The sequence below is a fragment of the Dendrobates tinctorius genome, unplaced genomic scaffold (genome assembly GCF_039654945.1).
Source record: "Dendrobates tinctorius isolate UK_male_01 unplaced genomic scaffold, ASM3965494v1 ptg000028l, whole genome shotgun sequence".
In the NCBI taxonomy this organism is placed as follows: domain Eukaryota; kingdom Metazoa; phylum Chordata; class Amphibia; order Anura; family Dendrobatidae; genus Dendrobates; species Dendrobates tinctorius.
Window position 1 is genome coordinate 35,765,293 of NW_027361696.1, and position 24,587 is coordinate 35,789,879.

Here is a 24,587-nt window from a genome sequence, read left to right on the forward strand (position 1 = left end):
TTTGGTCACAGCTGTGCCATCGAGCCTGTGACAGAGCGCTGTGATATTCAGTGGGCCTCACACAATCCAAAAGTGTCCAGTGTCCACAAGTATGTGCAGAAATTCAAAATCTCCCTTATCCTCTAGTCGTTTTGGTCACAGCTGTGCCATCGAGCCTGTGACAGAGCGCTCAGATATTCAGTGGGCCTCACACAATCCATAAGTGTCCAGTGTCCACAAGTGTGTGCAGAAATTCAAAATCTCCCTTATCCTCTAGTCACTTTGGTCACAGCTGTGCCATCGAGCCTGTGACAGAGCGCTCAGATATTCAGTGGGCCTCACACAATCCAAAAGTGTCCAGTGTCCACAAGTGTGTGCAGAAATTCAAAATCTCCCTTATCCTCTAGTCACTTTGGTCACAGCTGTGCCATCGAGCCTGTGACAGAGCGCTCAGATATTCAGTGGGCCTCACACAATCCATAAGTGTCGAGTGTCCACAAGTGTGTGCAGAAATTCAAAATCTCCCTTATCCTCTTGTCACTTTGGTCACAGCTGTGCCATCGAGCCTGTGACAGAGCGCTCAGATATTCAGTGGGCCTCACACAATCCAAAAGTGTCCAGTGTCCACAAGTGTGTGCAGAAATTCAAAATCTCCCTTATCCTCTAGTCACTTTGATCAAAGCTGTGCCATCGAGCCTGTGACAGAGCGCTCAGATATTCAGTGGGCCTCACACAATCCAAAAGTGTCCAGTGTCCACAAGTGTGTGCAGAAATTCAAAATCTCCCTTATCCTCTAGTCATTTTGGTCACAGCTGTGCCATCGAGCCTGTGACAGAGCGCTCAGATATTCAGTGGGCCTCAAACAATCCAAAAGTGTCCAGTGTCCACAAGTGTCTGCAGAAATTCAAAATCTCCCTGTCCTATAGACACCTTGTACCTTGTTTTACATTACTATATAGTTTGTTGGATTTTGTCTACATTTCTACCAAAAATGAGGAAGGCTGGTGGAAGAGGCCGTTGAATTGGGCGGGGGTTGGCAGCTGGTAATGATGGTGTTGGTGGTGGATCTGATGGTAGTGGCAAGAGCAAAATAGGACCGAATGCAGGAGGTGTTGAGCCTGCGTCATCGTCTGGCTACATAAGGCCTCGAACGCTTAGTTTTCTAGGAGTTGGCAAACCGCTTTTAAAGCCAGAGCATCAGGAAAAAGTTTTGTCTTACATTGCTGACTCAGCCTTCAGCTCTATCGCCTCCTCTTCTTCAGTTGTAAAAAGTAAAAGCACTGAGTCGTCATTGGAGGCTCATGTTCATGAACCACACCTTTCCTTGTGTCCTTCACCCCAACCAAGATTGAAGGATGACGCAGGCCATACTACTGATTACTCCATGGAGCTGTTTTCACATACCATGCCTGGATTATCAAGTGAAATGGTGAATTACCCAGGTCAAGATGAATCTGACATGGAGTGCACTGATGCACAGCTGCTGATGGATGATTCTGCTGGTACATTCACTCAGAGCACTACATTGTCCTCGCAGTGTACAGAGCCAGATTCTGACCCTGATGAGACTCAGGTGCCCCTTCCCGCACACTATACCACCATACACGGTGACACAGAGGAAGGTGCACATGACATAGAAGAGGAGGTGATGGATGACCCAGTTGTTGACCCAGATTGGCATCCATTGGGGGAAGAGGGTGCTGCTTCCAATAGCTCAGATGAGGAGCATCTACAGCAGACATCGACATCGCAACAGCTGTTATCTGGCAGGCCCGGAGCACTCCAAACACAGGTTCCAAACATCAAAAGAGCTGCTGGACAGCTTGTCCAGAGGGTCAAAAGATCACAGTGTGCTAGGCCGCAAAATGTCTGCCAAAGTAGGAAGAGTGCAGTGTGGCACTTTTTTGAACAAAATCTTCATGATCAGGCCAAGGTTATCTGTAAGAAGTGCGCAAAGACCTTTAGCCGAGGGAAAAATCTGAAAAATTTGAATACCAGTTGCATGCTTAGACATTTAACCAGCATGCACTTGCAAGCGTGGACACAACACCAAACCTCAAGTGCCACATGTGCAACTGATCACAACGAAGTTAGTCAGCAACGCTACATTGTTTCCCCCACTGTAAGCCCACCGGTTAGCACAGCAGCAAATGTTGAGGTGTCGTTGCAAGGCCACAGCAGTCAGGGAATCCCACTGTTATATCAACGAAAGACTGATTCTAGGCCATCAGAAAGAACAACAACTCCATCACCATCATCAACCCTCTCTCAGTCCGCCCTGTCCACCGCTACTTGCACCATATGCAGCTCTCAAGTCCAGCTCACCCTCCCAGACACTATGAGTAGGTCAAGAAAGTACTCAGTCTCTCATCCGCGTACACTGGGTTTGAACGCCCACATTGCCAAACTAATCTCGTTTGAGATGATGCCCTTTCGGTTGGTGGAAAGCACAGCTTTCCGCGAACTCATGGCCTATGCAGTACCATGCTATGACCTACCCAGTCGCCACTTCTTCTCTCGCAAAGCCATCCCAGCCCTCCACCATCATGTGAAAGACCGCATTGTCCATGCACTCAAGCAGTCAGTGAGCGGAAAGGTGCACCTCACAACAGATTCATGGTCCAGTCGGCATGGCCAGGGCCGTTACGTGTCCATCACTGCGCACTGGGTTAATGTGGTGGATGCAGGGTCCACAGGGGACAGCGGTGGTGGGACAGTGCTGCCTAGGCCACGGTATAGGAAACAGTTGGCTGTAGGCGTTTGACCCTCCTCCTCCTCCAGAAGCGAAAGCTCGTCCACAGAGCGCAGTCGTACGAGCACTCCATCTGCAGCTGCCACTGTTGCACAGGATGTGTCCCCCTATCGAGCAGCTAGTGGAAAGCGTCAGCAGGCTGTGTTGCAGATGATGTGTTTGGGCAACAGACACACCGCCGAGGTGCTGGCCGAGTACTTGAAGTGACAAACTGAGTCATGGCTGGGCAGTGTACATCTTGAGGCAGGCAAGGTAGTTAGTGATAACGGCCGTAATTTTGTGGCAGCCATAGCCCTTTCAAAACTCAGCCATATACCTTGCTTGGCTCACACCTTGAACCTGGTGGTGCAGTGCTTCCTCAAAAATTATCCGGAGTTAACAGCCCTGCTCCAGAAGGTGAGAAGACTGTGCGCGCACATCCGCCAGTCGCCTGTACACTCCGTTCGTATGCAGAAGCTGCAGCGATTGCTCCACCATCCCAAACACCGCCTCATTATCGACATTGCAACAAGGTGGAACTCCACCCTGCACATGGTGGAGCGGCTGTGCGAGCAGAGGCAGGCCATAATGCATTTGTGGGAGGATACACGGCCAGGCACTTTGAGAGCAGACATGGAGTTGACAGGTGTGCAGTGGTCGAAGCTGAAAGACCTCTGTAAAGTCCTTCAGTGTTTTGAGGAATGCACACGGCTGGTAAGCGCAGACGACGCCATCCTAAGCATGAGCATCCCACTTATGCGTCTGCTCATGCAAACTTTGACGCACCATAAGGAGCAGGCATCTGCAGCCAATGTTGATGAGGAGGAAGAGGAGGAGGGAATCCTTGATGACATTCAGCCATCGTCTGCTCAGGGACCTCTCCTGGACGAGGTGGAGGATGAAGAGGAGGAGGAGGAGGATGATGGGGATGATTACTTAGGGGAGGAGGATGCATCTCGTGGGGCAAGTGAAAATGTTGGCGTGGCAAGGTCTGGTACAGGGTTTGTGCGTGACTGGAGGGATGTGGATTTGCCAGAAAGTGCTCCTCCAACCAGCACTCGCAGTGCATCATTGACACCGGAAACATTGGCCCACATGTCAGATTATGCCTTGCAGATCCTAAAAAGGGATCCCCGCATTGCCAAAATGATGAACGATGACGACTACTGGTTGGCCAGCATCCTGGATCCACGCTATAAAGACAAATTACAAAACATCATGAACAGGAGAACCTTGACCTAATATTGGCTAATAAACAAGCAACTCTGGTAAATCGGTTGCTTGAGGCATTCCCAGCACACAGCAGCGGTGATGGTTCTCACACGAGCCATACGGGCAGCTTGCCAGAGGTGTTCGTGGTGCACACAGCAGAAGTGGCGTTGGAGACAGGGGTTTCATGACAATGTTGTGGACTGATTTTTCAAGTACCGCTCACACAACTGGTAATACTGCATCGATGGAAAGTGACAGGAGACAGCAGTTGTCAACTATGGTTACAAACAACTTTTCCTCCCATATCGATGTTCTCCCACACAGGTCATTCGCCTTTGACTATTGGGCCGCTAAACTGGACACCTGGCCTGAATTGGCCCAATATGCCTTACAGGAGCTCGCTTGCCCAGCTGCAAGTGTGCTATCGGAAAGAGTCTTCAGTGCAGCTGGATCAATCCTGACAGAAAAAAGGACCCGTCTGTCAACCCAAAATGTGGATGATCTAACCTTCATTAAAATGAACCACGCATGGGTTTCCAAGGATTTTGTCCCACCTTCCCCTGATGACACATAGGGTGACAGAAAAATGGCTTGCTTTGGTCCACCTCTTCCTGGGACTTGACCTATTTCACCTTTTGCATCAGCTGAATATCCAACATCAACATATGCCACTTTCTAAAACTCCCTAACTGTGCTGACTCCCCCCCATGGCCGGGGTCACCACCTAGCGCACAACACCGTGCGAGTGCCGTTGACCTGGACAGGTGGGTAGGCCGACTCTTGGGTGCGGGCACTGGCACAGGGTCCCTCATAGTGCAATCAAGTGTCTCTGACGGTGGTGGTGCACACCCGCCGTCAGACACACCGCCGTACTGTGAGGGGCCCAGTGCCAGTACCGACGCCCACGAGTGGGCCCCCTTGCTTGGGCAGGGCCCCAGCATTTGCAATCTTTACCTCTCCCTGCTCCTCCGCTGTGTAGTCTGGGCCGTTAAATCCATACTGTGCCTGACACCGTTTGAGCCTGCCTCCTGATGTATAGACATATATTTTGAATGTGTACGCTATCCATACATGTTATCCGGGGATACGGTTCCCTTTCTAACCTTTGTGCAATCATGTGCAATCCATACTGGGCCTAACACCATCTGAGCCTGCCTCCTGATGTATAGACATATATTTTGAATGTGTACGCTATCCATACATGTTATCCGGGGATACGGTACCCTTTCTAACCTTTGTGCAATCACCTGCAAGCCATACTGGGCCTAACACCATCTGAGCCTGCCTCCTGATGTATAGACATATATTTTGAATGTGTACGCTATCCATACATGTTATCCGGGGATACGGTACCCTTTCTAACCTTTGTGCAATCACGTGCAATCCATACTGGGCCTAACACCGTCTGAGCCTGCCTTCTGATACATAGACATATATTTTGAATGTGTACGCTACCCATACATGTTATCCGGGGATACGGTACCCTTTCTAACCTTTGTGCAATCACGTGCAATCCATACTGGGCCTAACACCGTCTGAGCCTGCCTCCTGATGTATAGACATATATTTTGAATGTGTACGCTATCCATACATGTTATCCGGGGATACGGTACCCTTTCTAACCTTTGTGCAATCATGTGCAATCCATACTGGGCCTAACACCGTCTGAGCCTGCCTCCTGATGCATAGACATATATTTTGAATGTGTACGCTATCCATACATGTTATCCGGGGATACGGTACCCTTTCTAACCTTTGTGCAATCACCTGCAAGCCATACTGGGTCTAAAACCGTCTGAGCCTGCCTCCTGATGTATAGACATATATTTTGAATGTGTACGCTATCCATACATGTTATCCGGGGATACGGTACCCTTTCTCACCTTTGTGCAATCACCTGCAAGCCATACTGGGCCTAACACCGTCTGAGCCTGCCTCCTGATGTATAGACATATATTTTGAATGTGTACGCTATCCATGCATGTTATCCTGGGATACGGTACCCTTTCTCACCTTTGTGCAATCACGTGTAATCCATACTGGGCCTGAGAACGGCTGGCGAGCTGTTAAGCAAGCTACAGCACCTGTGGTTTGCACACGTAAGTTTTTCATTTTTTCAGGAATGACGGTTAGGCCTAATTCCGGAACTGCGGTTGACCTACACTTACTGGTAAATCATCGTTCGCGGGTAATAATTGTAATCTCAGATCCCCATCACTAACGTTGTTCAGCGGGTTATCTTCACCTGTAAGCGACAAACGCTGGCCTTTTCAGTGTAGCGCACATGCAGCCATGGACATGTAAGGGCATGACACACCAGTTATTGGCCAATCTCATGTGCCAGAGCCTCACGTGTCCCTCTAGTAAGCCGGACTCGGACCGCGGGGCATGACGGAGTCTCGTTCGTTAACGGAATAAAGCTTGCAATCTGTGCATCTTTTCTGTAGCTTGCATGGTTGAGGTTTCCCAGGTGGAGTCGAATTAAACCTCAGGCTCCACTCCTGGTGGTGCCCTTCTGGACATTCCTTTAAGGTTCAGCTTTGCAACCATACTGCCCACGTAAAACAAACACTTTGCCTTCATGAACGCTGTTTGGAGGGTCATGACTCGTGGGAATAACGCCGCCCAATCAGTTAACCTGCTAGAGAGATCCTTCGTTGCTCCCAAGCTTGACATCACAATCCCTAGGAGGAAGGTAATGCCACTGTGGCGACCGTACTCCTGGGGGCGACACAAGTGCACTGATGCCCAGCCACTGCTTGATGAATCTGCTGGTACAATGACCCAGACCACTACATTCCCCTCGCACGCTACACGACCTGAATCTGACCCTGATGAAACTCAGGTTACCCTTCCCATATACAGTTCCATTTTACACGGTGACAAAGAGGAAGCTGCAGATGAAAGTGCAGGTTCGGCCCACCCGCCATCAGACACACCACCGTACTATCAGGGGCCCTGTGCCAGAGCCGTCGCCAACAAGTGGGCCTCCCCTGCTTGCTCAGGATCACAGCACTTGCAAGGTTGAAATACTGTGCAGTGAGATGGAAGATGGGGACGACGAGGATTCCAGACTAGTACAGGGATTCCCTAGCGAGGAGACTTATTTGATTGTTTTCAATGCTGGGACAGCAATTTTTGGGGAGCACTATACTCTGGAGAATGATAGATGGGGCCCACCATACACTGGAACATTCCAAAGGTGGACATCAGACACTGGAGCAGCATTTACAGGGCCCATTATACACTAGAGCATTAGAAATGGGGCCCATTATGTTTGGAGCATTATTTGGGCCCATAAGTCAGTGGAGCTTCATCCATGGGGACCAACATATACTGTAGCGTTATGTGGAGCTCATCATATACTGTTTCAAACATTATATGGGACCAATGATTCTGTATGGAGAAATAGATGGGCCTCGTCATGAGATGTAAAAAGTGAAGTATTTTTCATTGTACTATACCGCTATTTCTCTGCCGTATCGGAGCATGATGAGTTGTGGTATGTGTTAAAGGGGCGCTCTTTCACCCAGGGCACATGAAAACCTGGAGCCAGCCCTCCCCCCCACAACTTTAGCCAAATAACCCCCATTTTTCAGTGCGTAACTTGTATTATGAAGTTAATTAAGGTTGACAAGCTTAAGTAAGAAGAATTGATGCTTTTGGCATTCAAATGGGCACTGTAGGTGTGTTTCCTGTCCTCCTCTCACTGCCGACTTTTATTCCCCATTGACTTACATTGGGTTTCGTGTTTCGGGACGACCCCGACTTTTCCCTATAATCGGACAATCTTGCTCGACCCGACTTTTGGAAAAGTCGGGTTTCACGAAATGAAACTCGACCCTAAAAAAACAAAAGTCGCTCAACTCTACTCAGCCGTGTATCTAATCCAATCCTGTGTGATACCGTCTGATGAGCCGTGTATCTAACCCTATACTTTGTGATACTGACTGCTGAGCCGTGTACCTAATCCTATCATGTGTGTTACTGACTGCTCAGCTGTGTATCTAATCCTTTCCTGTGTAATACTGACTTCTGAGCGTGTATCTAATCCTATCCTGTGTGATACTGACTGCAGAACCGTGTATCTAATACTATTCTATGTGATACTGAGTGCTGACCTGTGTGTCTAAACCTATCCTGTGTGATACTGACTGCTGAGCCCTATTCCTATCCTGTGTGACTGTCTGCTGAGCCTTGTATCTATTCCTATCCTGTGTGATACTGACTGCTGGGCTGTGTATCTAATCCTATCCTGTGTGATACTGTCTGCTGAGCCATGTATCTAATCTTATCCGGTGTGATACTGACTGCTGAGCCATGTGTCTAATCCTCTCCTGTGTGATACTGACTGCTGAGCTGTGTATCTAATCCTGTCCTGTGTGATACTGACTGCTGATCCATGTATCTAACCCTATCCTGTGTGATACTGACTGCTGAGCCATGTGCCTAATCCTATCATGTGTGTTACTGACTACTCAGCCGTGTATCTAATCCTATTCTGTGTGATACTGTCTGCTGAGCCGTGTATCTAATATTATTCTGTGTGAAACTGTGTGCTGAGCTGTGCATCTAATCCTATCCTGTGTGATACTGTCTGCTGAGCCGTGTATCCATTCCTATCCTGTGTGATACTGACTGCTGAGCTGTGTATCTAATCCTATACTGTGTGATACCGATTGCTGAGCTGTGTATCTAATCCTATCCTGTGTGATACTGAGTGCTGAGCCTTGTGTCTAATCCTCTCCTGTGTGATACTGACTGCTGAGCTGTGTATCTAATCCTGTCCTGTGTGATACTGACTGCTGATCCATGTATCTAACCCTATCCTGTGTGATACTGACTGCTGAGCCATGTGCCTAATCCTATCATGTGTGTTACTGACTACTCAGCCGTGTATCTAATCCTATTCTGTGTGATACTGTCTGCTGAGCCGTGTATCTAATATTATTCTGTGTGAAACTGTGTGCTGAGCTGTGTATCTAATCCTATCCTGTGTGATACTGTCTGCTGAGCCGTGTATCCATTCCTATCCTGTGTGATACTGACTGCTGAGCTGTGTATCTAATCCTATACTGTGTGATACCGATTGCTGAGCTGTGTATCTAATCCTATCCTGTGTGATACTGAGTGCTGAGCCTTGTGTCTAATCCTCTCCTGTGTGATACTGACTGCTGAGCTGTGTATCTAATCCTATCCTGTGTGATACCGTCTGCTGAGCCATGTATCTAACCCTATCCTGTGTGATACTGACTGCTGAGCCATGTACCTAATCCTATCTTGTGTGATACTGACTGCTGAGCCGTGTATATAATCCTATTCTGTGTGATACTGACTGCTGAGCCGTGTATCTAATCCTATTCTGTGTGATACTGTCTGCTGAGCCATGTATCTAATACTATTCTTTGTGATACTGACTGCTGAGCTGTGTATCTAATCCTATCCTGTGTGATACTGACTGCTGAGCTGTGTATCTAATCCTATCCTGTGTGATACTGACTGCTGAGCCGTGTATCTATTCGTATCCTGTGTGATACTGACTGCTGAGCTGTGTATCTAATCCTATCCTGTTTGATACTGACTGATGAGCCATGTATCTAATCCTATCCTGTGTGATACTGGCCTCCCCTAGCAGTCTGTGACAGAGGGTGGTCTGTGTTGGCACGGTAATAAATTGTGTTATTTCCAGCTTTACAGAAGGACGATAACACCATAGAAATGATAAGAATAATAGGCCAACTTGTTTGGTGAATTGGAACGCGCGGGGTTAAAATTTCACCTCACAACATAGCCTATGACGCTCTCAGGGTCCAGACGTGTGACTGTGCAAAATTTTGTGGCTGTAGCTGTGACGGTGCAGATGCCAATCCCGGACATACACATATGCATACATACAACATATACACACACACACACACATTCAGCTTTATATCTAATATATAAAGCTCAAAGTGTGTATGTATGTATGTATGTGTGTGTGTGTGTATGTATGTCCGTGATAGGCATCCGCACCGTCGCAGCTACAGCCACAAAATTTGGCACAATCACATGTCTGGACCCCGAGAGCGTTCTAAGCTATGTTGGGAGGTGAAATTTTAACCCCGCGCGTTCCAACTCAACAAACAATTTTGCCCCATCTACACACTGGGGAAAAAGTGTGTGCATGTCAAGCCCCGCCCCTCATTATGATGTCATAATGCTCCTATCTACATAATGTGGAAACAGTGTGTGCGTATCAATCTCCGCCCCTCATTATGATGTCATAACGGTTGACTATGATATGGAGGATGTGTGATGGGTATATGGGCACTGGACTATGGGATGGAGGATATGTATGATGGGTATATGGGCACGGGACTATGGGATGGAGGATGTGTGATGGGTATATGGGCACTGGACTATGGGATGGAAGATATGTATGATGGGTATATGGGCATGGGACTATGAGATGAAGGATGTGTGATGGGTATATGGGCACTCGACTATGGGATGGCGAATATGTATGATGGGTATATGGGCATGGGACTATGGGATGGAGGATGTGTGATGGGTATATGGGCACTCGACTATGGGATGGTGAATATGTATGATGGGTATATGGGCATGGGACTATGGGATGGAGGATGTGTGATGGGTATATGGGCATGGGACTATGGGATGGAGGATGTGTGATGGGTATATGGGCACTCGACTATGGGATGGTGAATATGTATGATGGGTATATGGGCATGGGACTATGGGATGGAGGATGTGTGATGGGTATATGGGCATGGGACTATGGGATGGAGGATGTGTGATGGGTATATGGGCACTCGACTATGGGATGGAGGATATGTATGATGGGTATATTGGCACGGGTCTATGGGATCGTGGATATGTATGATGGGTATATGGGCACGGGACTATGGGATGGAGGATAATTATAATTTGCTATAACTAACCACAGTTAGTTACTATGCCCGGGCAGCGCCGGGCTCTTCAGCTAGTATTAGATATATATGTTTCATAGAGTTCTACATAGCAGAATAGCCGCTAATTGAATTGCCAGCTTCTGTAATATCATTCCAAAACTCAACATGAAATGACACATGGTTTACATACAGTAAACCATTTCATTTCATGCATTTTTTATATGTCCCTGACTAATAATTAGATTAGAGTTTGTGTGTAAAATTTGGGACATGTAGGTGTTAACTAAAGGAGTTAATTCGTTGAAAATAATTGTGTGGGCTCCCGCGGTAAAAGCGCAACCAGAGAGGAAAAGCAGGTGAGTGAGGGCAGATTTTAATATCCTTGAGAGGGACCATTGTTTTTGACCCCCCCACGGCTACAAAAATCTGCCCCCAGACACCCCAGAAAGGGCGCATCTATAATTGAGAACTCTCAATTCTGAATACTCTTTTACAGAAAACATAAAATTTTAAAGAATGTTACTGATTAACTAAAACTTTATTACTTGTATGTAATATTTAAAGGGGCTGTCCTCTACTCAGTCAACCCTTCTCCATTTCTAAGTTTATCCACAACAAAATAATACCTATATAATTTCCGGCACTGTTCTAGCGGTGTCAGCAATGGCTCTCCCAGTGCTTGATTGATATCCAATGTGTCCAATTAGCAATTGCTTCACTGCCCCCCTCCTAAGAAATCAGAAACCTGAAGGGGCAGCAGTGGACACTGGTTATATCACGCAATCCCTGCAAGAAATGTTGCATGAGCTCCAGGACAGGCAGTGCCGACAGTTCTGAAACGGTGTCCAAGTAGTGGATAACCGTTGTATGCATCACAACAAAAGGCCCAAAGCAACACAATAATGATTTGCTTAAAAATGTGTGGGCCAGTAATCAAAATTTCATTTCAAAATATATATTTTAAACCATAATCAATGTAACTAACTTTATTCTAAAAGAACATGCACATCTACCTATCTAGCCAACCCTTTTTTGGTTGAGGAGAGGGGGTGGTGGCGAGGGGAGAGAGGGAATTCCTTCACTTTGTCAAACAGGATGTCACAGGAGACCAGGGTTGCAAATACATTTCTGCATAATCGGTCACCTGTACTGGAACACAATGCTATCAGGAGGCAGGGCTGCAGTTATTTACTATAGGAGTTGACTCACAGCCATCACAAGATGTCCTGGAAAGTGATGAGTGAACTTTGCTCAAACATGTACACTCATTTCAAATTTGGCAATTCGGCAGAGCCGCACAACACACAGACAGCAACAGCTGCTCCAGCATTAACCTCAACTGAACCAGAGGAAATGAACTATTGTTAAAACTGCATCAGAGCAATTCACATGGACATCAAGCTTCCAAAGGCTCACCCATCTCTAGTCCTGTATCTTGGGTGATGGAAGGACCAACAATCTGTCATTGCTAGAGATGAGCGACTTTGCCTTTTTTAGGGTCGAGTCGGGTTTCATGAAACCCGACTTTCGCAAAAGTCGGGTCGAACGAAATCATCTGACTATAGGGAAAAGTCAGAGGCCGACTGAAACACGAAACCCATGCAAGTCAATGGGGAAGCAAAGTCGGCAGGGAGTGGAGGACAGTAAACACACCTACATTGCCCATATCAATGCCAAAAACATCAATCCTTATTACTGAAGCTTGTCAACCTTAATTTACTTCATAATAATAGTTAGGCATTGAAAACTGGGCGTTATTTGGCTAAAGTTGTGTGGAGGTAGGGCTGGCTCCAGGTTTTCGTGTGCCCTGGGCCAAAGAGTGTCAATGCGCCCCTTTAACACATACCACAAATCATGATGCTCCGATATGGCACAGAAATATAGGTATAGTACAATGACAAATACTTCACTGCTTACATGACATGACTGATCTATTTTAAATTGTACAAGAGCTCAAAAAAAGGACAGTATACTACTCCATACAGTGTTATGGCCACCACATTGTGCGCCATACAGAATAATGAGCCCTGTATATTTCTCCATACAGAATAATTGGTCACATATAATGTTCCATACAGTATATGATGAGCTCCACATAATGCTACAGTATATGATGGTCCCTATGGACGATGCTCCAGTGTGTTATGGGCCCAAATAATGCTCCATATATAATGGGTCCCATTTCTAATGCTCCAGTGTATAATGTGCCCCATAGATGCTGCTCCAGTGTCTGATGTCCCCCATTTGGAAAGCTCCAGTATATGATGGGCCTCATGGATGATGCTCCAGTGTATGATGGGCCCTAATAATGCTCCATATATAATGGGCTCCATTTTTAATTCTCCAGTGTATAATGGGCCCCATAAATGCTGCTCCAGTGTCTGATGTCCCCCATTTGGAATATTCCAGTATATGATGGGCCTCATGGATGATGCTCCAGTGTATGATGGGCCCTAATAATGCTCCATATATAATGGGCTCCATTTCTAATTCTCCAGTGTATAATGGGCCCCGTAAATGCTGCTCCAGTGTCTGATGTTCCCCATTTGGAATGCTCCAGTATATGATGGGCCTCATGGATGATGCTCCAGTGTATGATGGGCCCTAGTAATGCTCCATATATAATGGGCTCCATTTCTAATTCTCCAGTGTATAATGGGCCCCATAAATGCTACTCCAGTGTCTGATGTCCCCCATTTGGAATGCTCCAGTATATGATGAGCCCCATTTTTAATGAACCCAGGCATGGTATGTGAAAAGAGCTCCATGGAGTAATCTGAAGTATGTGCTGCAGCATTCTTCATTTTAGGTGTGGGTGAAGGACACAAGGAAAGGAGTTGCTCCTGACCAGAAGCCTGCCGTTAAGACTCAGTGCTTGCATTCTTTGAAACTTCAGAAGAGGAGGAGATAGAGCTGGAGGCTGTTTCAGCAATGTAAGACAAAAACAGTTCCTGATGCTCTGGCTTTAAAAGCAGTCTACCTACTCCCAGAAAAGGGATCCTTACAGGCCTTCCGGAGCTACACCATGACGCAGGCTCAACACCTCCTGCCTTAGCTGCTATTGTGTTTTTGACACTACCAGCAGATGCACCACCACCACCATCAGTACCAGGTGGCCCCCCACGCCCATGTCCGTGTCCTCTTTCACCATACTTCCTCATGTTTTGGAAAATGGACCCAAAATACCAGCAGATATATGGTACTGTTTCAGAAGCTCTATACAGTCTAGGGATAACAGTAAATCTCCGTATATATTTCATGAGTCATACATAGTTGCTCACAGGCTCAGTATGGATTACACAATAAAACAAAAAGTTGAAAAAGGGTACAGTATCACCAGATACAAGGTATATATTGTATAGTGTAAACATTCTGAATCTCCATATATATTTCAGAAGGCAGACACAAACGCTCTCATGCCCAGTATGGATTACACAAGAATATGAAAAGCTGTAAATGGGTAATGTAACCCAAGCGTACAGCTGTATACAGTGTTGGGGTAATCTTAAATCTCCAAATATATTTCCAGAGTAACAGACAGACGTTCACAGGTTCATTATGGATTACACCAGAATCTAAATAGCAAAAAAGGTTACTGTATCAGAAGCATACAGCTGTATACAGTGTTGGCCAAATTTGAAATCTCGGTATATATTTCCGGAGTCACCCTCAGACGCTCACTCAGTCAGGGTTTGACCATAATAAAAAATGTTGTAAAAAAGGTACTGGATAACAAGATAACAAGTATATATATTATAGGGTACAATTGAAATCTCCGTATACATAGTTCCATAGTCACTCTCAGATGCTTACTCAGTATGGATTTGACCGTAATACTAAATGTCGAACACAGGTACTGTATAACAAGATACAAGCTGTATCGAGTATAGGGTAAAAATTGGCATCTGCGATTCACCATATATATAGAAGGCGTAAACCACACACGCTCACTCACTATGGATGATACCGTAATAAAAAATTTTGAACAAAGGTACTGTATCAGCACATACCAGGTGTATCCAGTCTAGAGGTAATTGTAAATTTCCGTCTACACTTCCGGTGTCAGACACAGACACTCACAGGCTCAGTATTTATTACACCAGAATTTAAAAAGTAGAAAAAGGGAAAGGTATTTGAAGCATACACCAGTATACAGTGTTGTGGCACTTTTAAATCTTCGTATATATTTCAATCTCAGTAAGCCAGTCCAGACTCTCCGCTACTGGAAAATACATGGATACAAGTACAGACGGAAAAGTCGAGTGTTGACAGAAATTTGGGAAATACTCCTCACGGGAAAACCTCCCGGTAGATGTTGCAAAGGCGATGCAGACCCTCAATTACTGTGTCTGTGGAGACAGCGAAAACGGTTCTTTGTGAAGAAAGGATTGCTTTATCGCACTAGAGTGGATCACATCATTGTTACTCGTCTCCATCAAACTGTGTTCACAGAGAGAGATGTAGAAATGGTCCTCACTGCCTATCACCATCTGTCTGGTCACTTTGGAGTGCAAAAGACAGAAGCCACAGGCCGTAGGCGATTCTATTGGATTGGCATGAGAGGAGACATTGAAAAAAGGTGGCAAGAATGTCACACGTCTGTGAATATCACAACTGTGAAAGGTGATCATAAAGCTACACTGCTTCCGCTTGTAAGTTGACATCCATTGCAAATGGTAGCCATTGATCATCTGAAGGTAGAGGCCAGCAGGACAGGCCATAGCTACATCTTAACCATCATCGATCAATACACCAAATTTCTAGTGGTCGTCCCTGTGAAGGATTTAACTTCCCAGACTACATAGCGGTGGAGCAGGGAGAGGTAAGTATTGCAACTTGCAAGAGCTGTGGCCATGACCAAGCAGGGAGGGCACACTTGTGGGCGATGGTGCTGGCACAGGGCCCTTCATAGTATGCTGGTCTGTCTGATGGAGAGTGGGCCCCCCACCGTCAGAGACACTGTATTGTACTATGAGGGGCCCTGTGCCAGTGCCGTCGGCCATCATTGGGCCCATCCACCTGTTCAGAGCAACGGCACTTGCCCGGGTGCGACTGGTGTTGACCCCAGCCCTTGCGGGGGGGGGGGGCAGCCCAGTTAGGGAGATTTAAAAAATGGCATATGTGGATGTGTAGGTTGGACATTCAGCAGCTGCAAATGGCGGAATTGGGAAAGTCCGAGGAAGAGGAGGACAAAAGCAAGGCAGTTTTCTGGCAACCTATGTGTCATCAGGGGAAGGTGGGACAAAATCCTCTGAAACCCATGCAAGGTTCATTTTAATGAAGGTTAGATCATCAACATTTTGGGTCAACAGAAGGGTCCTTTTTTCTATCAGGATTGATCCAGCACTGAAGACTAGCAGCAGGGCAAGCGAGCTCCTGTAAGGCATATTGTGCCAATTCAGGCCAGGTGTCCAGTTTAGAGGCCCAATACTCAAAGAGGAATGACCTGTGAGGGAGAACATCGATATGGGAGGAGAAGTAGTTTATAACCATAGTTGACAACTGCTGTCTCCTGTCATTTTAAATCAATGCAGTATTAGCAGTCGTGTGAGCGGTACTTGAGAAATCAGTCCACAACATTGTCATGAAACCCCTGTCTCCAACGCCTCTTCGGCTGTGTGCACCACGAACACCTCTTCCATTGTGCCCACTACGGCTCGTGGGAGAACCAGCACCACTGCTGTGTGCTGGGAAAGCCTCAAACAAACGGTTTACCAGAGTTGTTTGTTTGTTAGCCAATATTATCTCTTGGCTCTCCTGTGGCATGATGTTGTGTAATTTGCCTTTGTAGCGTGGATCGAGGATGCTGGCCAGCCAGTAGACGTCATCCTTCATCATTTTGGCAATGCGGGGGTCCTTTTTTAGGATTCGCAAGGCATAATCACACATGTGGGCCAATGTTCCAGGTGTCAATAATGCACTGCCACTGCAGGGAGGAGGAGCACTTTCTGGCAAATCCACATCCCTACAGTCACGCACAAACCCTGTACCTGACCTTGGAATGCCAACATTTTCTCTTGCCCCCTGAGAAGCAATCTCCTGCCCAAAATAATCATCCCCTCATCCTTCTCCTCCCCCTCTTCCTCTGCTTCTTCCACCTCGTCCAGGACAGTTCCCTGACCAGACAATGGCTGACTGTCAGCAATGCTTCCCTCCTCCTCCTCCTCCTGTTCCTCCTCCTCTGCTGCAGATGCCAGATCCTTAATGCGCGTCAAACTTTGCATGAGCAGACGCATAAGTGGGATGCTCATGCTTATGATGGCGTCGTCTGTGCTTACCAGCCATGTGCATTCCTCAAAACACTGAAGGACTTTAAAGAGGTCTTTCAGCTTTGACCACTGCACACCCGACAATTCCATGTATTCCCTCAAACTGCCTGCTCGTGTTTCATCCCACAAATGCATTACAGCCTGCCTCTGTTCGCACAGCCTCTCAACCATGTGCAAGGTGGAGTTCCACCTTGTTGCAACGTCTATGATTAGGCGGTGCTTCGGGAGGTGGAGCAATCGCTGCAGCTTCTGCATACGACTGGAGTGTATTGCCGAGCGATGGATGTGCGAGCACAGTCTTCGCACCTTATGGAGCAGGGATGTTATCTCCGGATAATTATTAAGGAAACACTGCACCACCAGGCTCAATGTGTGAGCCAGGCAAGGTATGTGTGTGAGTTTTGCAAGGGCTATGGCTGCCACAGAATTACAGCCGCTATCTCTGACTACCTTGCCTGGCTCATGATGTAAACTGCCCAGCTATAACTCAGTTTGTCGCTGCAAGTAGTCGGCCAGTACCTCCGCGGTGTGTCTGTTGTCGCCAAAAGACATCTTCTTTAACACAGCCTGATGACTCTTACCACTAGCTGTTCAGTAGTGGGACATCTCGAGTGCAACACTGCCAGCTGCGGATGGAGTACTCGTGTGACTGTGCTCTGTGGATGAGCTTTCGCTTATGGAGGAGAGGGAGGAGGGTCAAAAGCCTACAGCCAACTGTTTCCTATACCGTGGGCTAGGCAGCACTGTTCCACCACCGCTGTCCCCTGTGGAGCCTGCATCCACCGCATTAACCAAGTGCGCAGTGATGGATACGTATCGGCCCTGGCCATGCCTACTGGACCATGCATCTGTTGTGAAGTGCACCTTTCCACTCACTGATTGCTTGAGTGCATGGACAATGCGATCTTTCACATGCAGGTGGAGGGCTGGGATGGCTTTTTGTGAAAAGAAGTGCCGACAGGGTAGGTCATAGCGTAAGACTGCGTAGGCCATGAGCTCGTGGAAAGTTTTGCTTTCAAACAAATGGTAGGGCATCATCTCTAATGAGATTAGTTTGGCAATGTAGGTGTTCAAACACAGTGTATACTGATGAGAGGATGAGTACTTTCTTGTCCTACTCAGAGTGTCTGGTAGGGTGAGCTGGACTGGAGAGCTGCATATGGGGGAAGTAGCGGTGGACCGGATGGAGTGAGAGGGGGTTGGTGATAGTATTGGTGGTGATGGCCTAGATTCAATGTTGTGTTGCAAAACCATTGTGATTCCCTGAGTGCTTCGGCTTTGCGACGACACCTCAACATTTAGTGCTGGTGGTGTGCTTAACGGTGGCAGTGATCTTACAGTGGGGGAAGTGATGGAGCGTTGCTGGCTACCTTCAGTCGGAGCAGGTGCACATGTGCTACCTGAGGTTTTGTAGTCCGTCCACGCTTGCAAGTGCATATTGGTTAAATGTCTAAGCATGCAACTGGTATTCAAATTTCTGAGTTGTTTACCTCAGCTAAAGGTCCTTCCGCACTCCTTACAGGTAACCTTTGCCTCATCAGTAGGATTTTGGACAAAGAAGTGCCACACTGCACTCTTCCTACTATGGTATACATTTTCTGGCCTTGCACGCTGTGCTAAGTTGACCGTCTGGCCAAGCTGTCCTGCAACTCTTTTAGTTTTTGGTCCACGTTTTTGGACAGCAACGGGCCTGCCAGATAACCGCTGCTGTGATGTCAATGCCTGCTGCGGATCCATCTCCTTATCTGAAATATTGCCAGCACCACCCTCCTCCCCCAATGGATACCAATCCGAGTCAAGAACTGGGTCATCCATCACTTCCTCTTCAAAGTCATCTGCACCTTCCTCTTTACCTTCCTCTGTGTCACCATGCAAGGTGGTATAGTATGCGGGAAGGGGCACCTGAGTTTCATCAGGGTCAGATTCTGGCTCAGTAGACTGCGAGGGCAATGTAGTGTTCTGGGTCAATGTACCAGCAGAATCACCTAGCAGTGGCTGTGCATCAGTGCACTCCATGGCAGATTCATCTTGGACTGGGGAATTCAGGATTTGACTGGATAACCCAGGCATGGTATGTGAAAAGAGCTCCATAAAGTAATCTGAAGTGTGGGCTGCCGCATCCTTAACTTTTGGTGGGGGTGAAGGACACAAGGAAAGGTGTTTTTCTTGACCAGAACCCTGCACTGATGACTCCGTGCTTGCAGGTTTCGAACATTCAGAAGAGGAGGCAATAGAGCTGGTGGCTGTTTCGGCAATGTACGCCAAAACCTGTTCCTGATGCTCTGGCTGTAAAAGTGGTTTTCCTACTCCAAGAAAAGATAACCTCACAGGCCTTCTTGGGCCAGATGATGACACAGTATCAACACCTCCTGTCTTAGCTGCTATTGTGCTTTTTCCAGAACCAGCCGATGCACCACCAACACCAGTACCAGCCACGCCCCCCTGCCCACATCTGCAGCCTCTTCCACCATACTTCCTCATGTTTGGGAAAACGTACCAAAAATACCAGCAGAGAGATGGTACTGTATGAGGAGAATCCAGCCGCGTAACGTGTATGAAAAAAATTAAATCTACGTATATATTGTGTTAGTCACAGACACTCTCCCAGTATGTATTTGACCGTAATCCAACAAGCAGATATATGGTACTGTATCAGAAGTGTACAGCTGTATATGTTTTTTGTGTAACTAACAATCTCCGTATATGTATTTACGGAATGTCACACACACATGCTGACTCTGTATAGATGTGACTGTAATGCGAACAGCAGATATACAATACTGTTTGAGAATTGGACAGCTCAATACGGTGTATGGAGAAATGGAAATGTCCATGTATGTGTTTACGGAGTGTCACACACACACGCTGACTCTGTATAGATGTTGTCATGATCAAAGTTGGATTATGACAGATTTTGCACAAGTAACCTTTTTTTTTCCTTTAAGCTGTTTGCTTAAAGTTAGTTTTCCCCTGGTGGCCATTAGGGTCATTACACTGTGGTTGTTTTAGTTCTAGTTTTGCCCCCGGTGGCCATTAAGGTTATTGCACTCTGGTTACTTTAGTTTAGTTGCCCCTGGTGGCTGCTAGTGTTATTGCGCGTGATTATGAAGCAGGTGTGATTCCCTGGCTCCTACCTATAAAGAAGTTGCAGGTGGTCTCACTCACATTTGGTGATATTGCTCATTTCCAACCAAGTCTGGTGAAGGAAAGAAGGACAGAGAGGAGTTCCTTGCAGCTCAGGGGAGCTCTGGTGTAATAGGCTTCAGGCGGAAGCTGAATTTAGGTGTCGAGCTTCCGGGGTGAAGCTGAACTTTGGTGTCGTTCTCTGTTGCTGTGAGCAATAGCAATAGAGCAAAGCTAAGTGGTGTTTTTCCCTGTTTGTTACTTTCCTTGTGTGTGTTTTAGTGCAAAAGTGCAGTGGTGGCGGGATTAGTTTCTGCACCATCCAATTCACTAGAAAGGGATAGGTGCAGGACAAGCTAGTGATTTGAGGTATCCAGCTCGTCGCCAGGTGCGAAACCTGCCTAGTGATCATCAGGAGTGTAGGGACACTGACTCAGGGGAGTGCAGGAGGTCTCCACGTCCCCGTTCCCTATTGCAGGGCCCCCCCTTGGTCTAAAAAACACAACCCGGTCTTAGATTTGCAGACTAGGGAAGTAGTCAGCTGGGAGCAGTCGTGTGAGGGCTGCTGCCTAGGGGCTACTGTCTCTGCCGTCTCTCTACAATCGTCCCCTTCCTCTCCAGTGAGAGCAGCATAGGTGCTGCAGGAAAGTAGGGGCAAGGGTTAACCCTCGCCATTAGCCAACCCTGAGAGGCGCAGACCTTGTAGTAGGAGGGGTTGGAGGGTGGTGTTTCCCTTGGTGAATTGCGGGAGTTTGAGTGTGGTGACACAGGGGGATGCCTCTGTTGTCAGTTCCAGAAAGAGTTCCCCATACCCCATATTGTGACAAATGAATGTATGGCAATAAACGTTCAGGTCCGGACCTGTGTGTGAACGAGCATGTATGGGTGGCCACCAAAAACATCCAGTGGAAATGTGTTGTGGGAGTCTGGAATTCTCAGGTGATTGGGCCGTATCTGGTTTCGGCCATCCTCGGCCCGGAGACTTACAAGCTGGAGTTACCCCCAAACATGCACATACACAACTCTTTCCCCAGGTTGGAGCTTTGGAGAAGTGTGGTGCCTCCAGAACATACATTGCCCATACCAGCGGTGCTCTTTTGTCATAAACCTGAAGCTCAGGTAGTTGTTGGGGTGAACTCTGGATCTGGGCGTCCCCACTGTAGGTGTTTTTTTTTGGTGAAGAGTGGTCTTGAGGGTCCAGAGGCCCCTCATTGAGGGAGGGTACTGTCATGATCCATGTTGGATTATGACAGATTTTGCACAAGTAACCTTTTTTTTTTTCTTTAAGCTGTTTGCTTAAAGTTAGTTTTCCCCTGGTGGCCATTAGGGTCATTACATTGTAGTTGTTTTAGTTCTAGTTTTACCCCGGTGGCCGTTAGGGTCATTGCACTCTGGTTACTTTAGTTTAGTTGCCCCCGGTGGCTGCTAGTGTTATTGCATGTGATTATGAAGCAGGTGTGATTCCCTGGCTCCTACCTATAAAGGAGTTCCAGGTGGTCTCACTCACGTTTGGTGATATTGCTCATTTCCAACCAAGTCTGGTGAAGGAAGGAACGACAGAGAGGAGTTCCTTGCAGCTCAGGGGAGCTCTGGTGTAATTGTTTCAGGCGGAAGCTGAATTCAGGTGTCGAGCTTCAGTGGTGAAGCTGAACTTTGTTGTCGTACTCTGTTGCTGGGAGCAAGAGCAACAGGGCAAAGCTAAGTGGTGTTTTTCCCTGTTTGTTACTGTCCTTGTGTGTGTTTTAGTGCAGTGGTGGGATTAGTTTCTGCACCATCCAATTCACTAGAAAGGGATAGGTGCAGGGCGAGCTAGGGATTTGAGGTATCCAGCTCGTTTCCAGGTGCGTAACCTGCCTAGGGATCGTCAGGAGTGTAGGGACACTGACTCAGGGGAGTGCAGGTGGGCTCCACATCCTTGTTCCCTATTGCAGGGCCCTACATTGTATCTGTTTCCCCAGTGTTTCCCTTAACTCTGTTTTAATTCACCCTGCTGGAGGCGGTGTATCCAGGGTCACGGGTGTTATAGAAATTTGCCCTGCTGGGGGTGGTGTATCCAGGCACATGTGACATTACAGATGTGACTGTAATGCGAACAGCAGATAAACAATACTGTCTGGGAATCGGACAGCTCACTACAGTGTATGGAGAAATGGAAATGTCCGTATATGTATTTACAGAGTGTCACACACACACGCCGACTCTGTATAGATGTGACCGTAATGCGAACGGCAGATATACAATACTGTTTGAGAATCGGTCAGCTCTATACGGTGTCTGTATGGACAATTGTAAATCTCCGTCTAATATTATACGGAGTGACACATGCTGTCTCTGTATAGTTTTGACCATCATCAAACAGCAGATATATGAAACTGTTTGAAAGGCGGATAGCTCTATATGGTGTAGGTCTGGAAAAATGGAAAATCTCCTCTGTTTGTTTTTCCAGAGTCACACACAGATAGCTTGCATTTGTCCGTGATACCAGCCGGTACACGGAAGTGTGTGAGGAGCGTACACCGCTATACAGTGTATGTATGGAAAATTTTAAATCTCCGTCTATTTTTATACGGAGTGTCACACGCTGTCTCTGTATAGTTTTGACCGTCATCAAACAGCAGATATACGAAACTGTTTGAAAAGTGGACAGCTCTATATGGTGTAGGTCTGGAAAAATGGAAAATCTACTCTGTTTGTTTTTCCAGAGTCACACACAGATAGCTTGTATTTGTCCATGATACCAGCCGGTACACGCACGGTAGTGTGTGAGGAGCATACACCGCTATATGGTGTATGAAAGGAAAATTTTAAATCTCTGTCTATTTTTATACAAAGTGACACACGCTGTCTCTGTATAGTTTTGACCGTCATCAAACAACAGATATACAAAACTGTTTGAAAAGTGGACAGCTCTATACGGTGTATGTCTGGAAAAATGGAAAATCTCCTCTGTTTGCTTTTCCAGAGTCACACACAGATAGCTTGTATTTGTCCGTGACACTAGCTGGTACACGGTAGTGTGTGAGGAGCAATGTTGAGCCACCCCACCTAGTGTTCGAGTTCAATTCAGTTCGTCGAAGAGGAGGCAAGTTCGTCGAAAGTTCGACGAGCACCGTCGAACCCTATTGAAAACAATGGCAGGCAAGCACAAACACATACAAACACATACAAAACAACTTCGAAAGTGTCCCAAAGCAGACAAACTGCTCAAAAGACACAAATAACACATGGAAAAGGGACAACTACATATAGAAAAGAGGTGGAGGAGTAAAAGGAAGAGGAGGAGACACAGATATAGGCATGTCATGCCCTTATAAAATCAAGAAAGGCTGGAAAAAAAATCTAAAATAAAAAAAATTCTAAAATCGAAGACGATCATATACCGTCGGACTTCCCACCATAAATTATGCCAACTGCCGATGGGGCAGCATTATTCCCACGACCCTCCGAACATGGTCCATGAAAGCACAGTCTTTGGTTTCCGAGGGGAGAACGGTTGCAAAGCTGGACCTTAATGGAATGTCTGGAATGGCACCACCAGGAGTGGAGCCTGCGGCTTAATTGGACTCCACACGGGAAACCTCACCCTGGCCGGCCACGGAATGCATTGACAGATTGCAAGCTTTCTCGATTCTGTAGGTGGTGGTGCATGGCTGTTTTTAGCTCTGCTAGCGATTTGTCAGCTTAATTCCGTTAACGAATGAGACTCCGGCATGCCCCCGTGGTCCGCGTCCAGTTTACTAGAGGGACACGCGAGGCTCTGGCACGCGAGATCGAGCAATAAAAGGTCTGTCATGCCCTTACATGTCCGGGCCTGCACGCGCGCTGCACTGAATGGACCAGCGTGTCTACTCTTCGCTGACAGGTGCGGGCAACCCGCTGAACTCCGTTAGTGATGGGGATCTGGGGTTCCAATTCTTCCCCACGAACAACGATTTCCCAGTAAATGCAGGTCAACCGAAATTCCGGAATTAGGCCTAACAGGCATTCCTGAAAGAATGAGAAAATTAAGTGTCCAAAGCACAGGTGCTGTAGCTTGCTTAACCCCTTTCTGTCATGTGACGTACTATCCCGTCCATGTGCCCTGGGACTTAATTCCCAGGGACGGGATAGTACGTCACAGCGATCAGCGGCGCCCACGTGGTGAGCGCCGCTGATCGGGGCCGGGTGTCAGCTGATTATCACAGCTGACACCCGGCACAATGTGTCAGGGGAGGTCACGGACCGCCCCCGACACGTTAATCAAACACGATCGCGGTGTACCGGGGGTTAAAGGGAAGCATCGGCAGGGAGGGGGCTCCCTCTGTGCTTCCCTGAGCCCCCCACAGCAGCACAATGTGCAGCACTGCTGCGGGGGGCTCCATC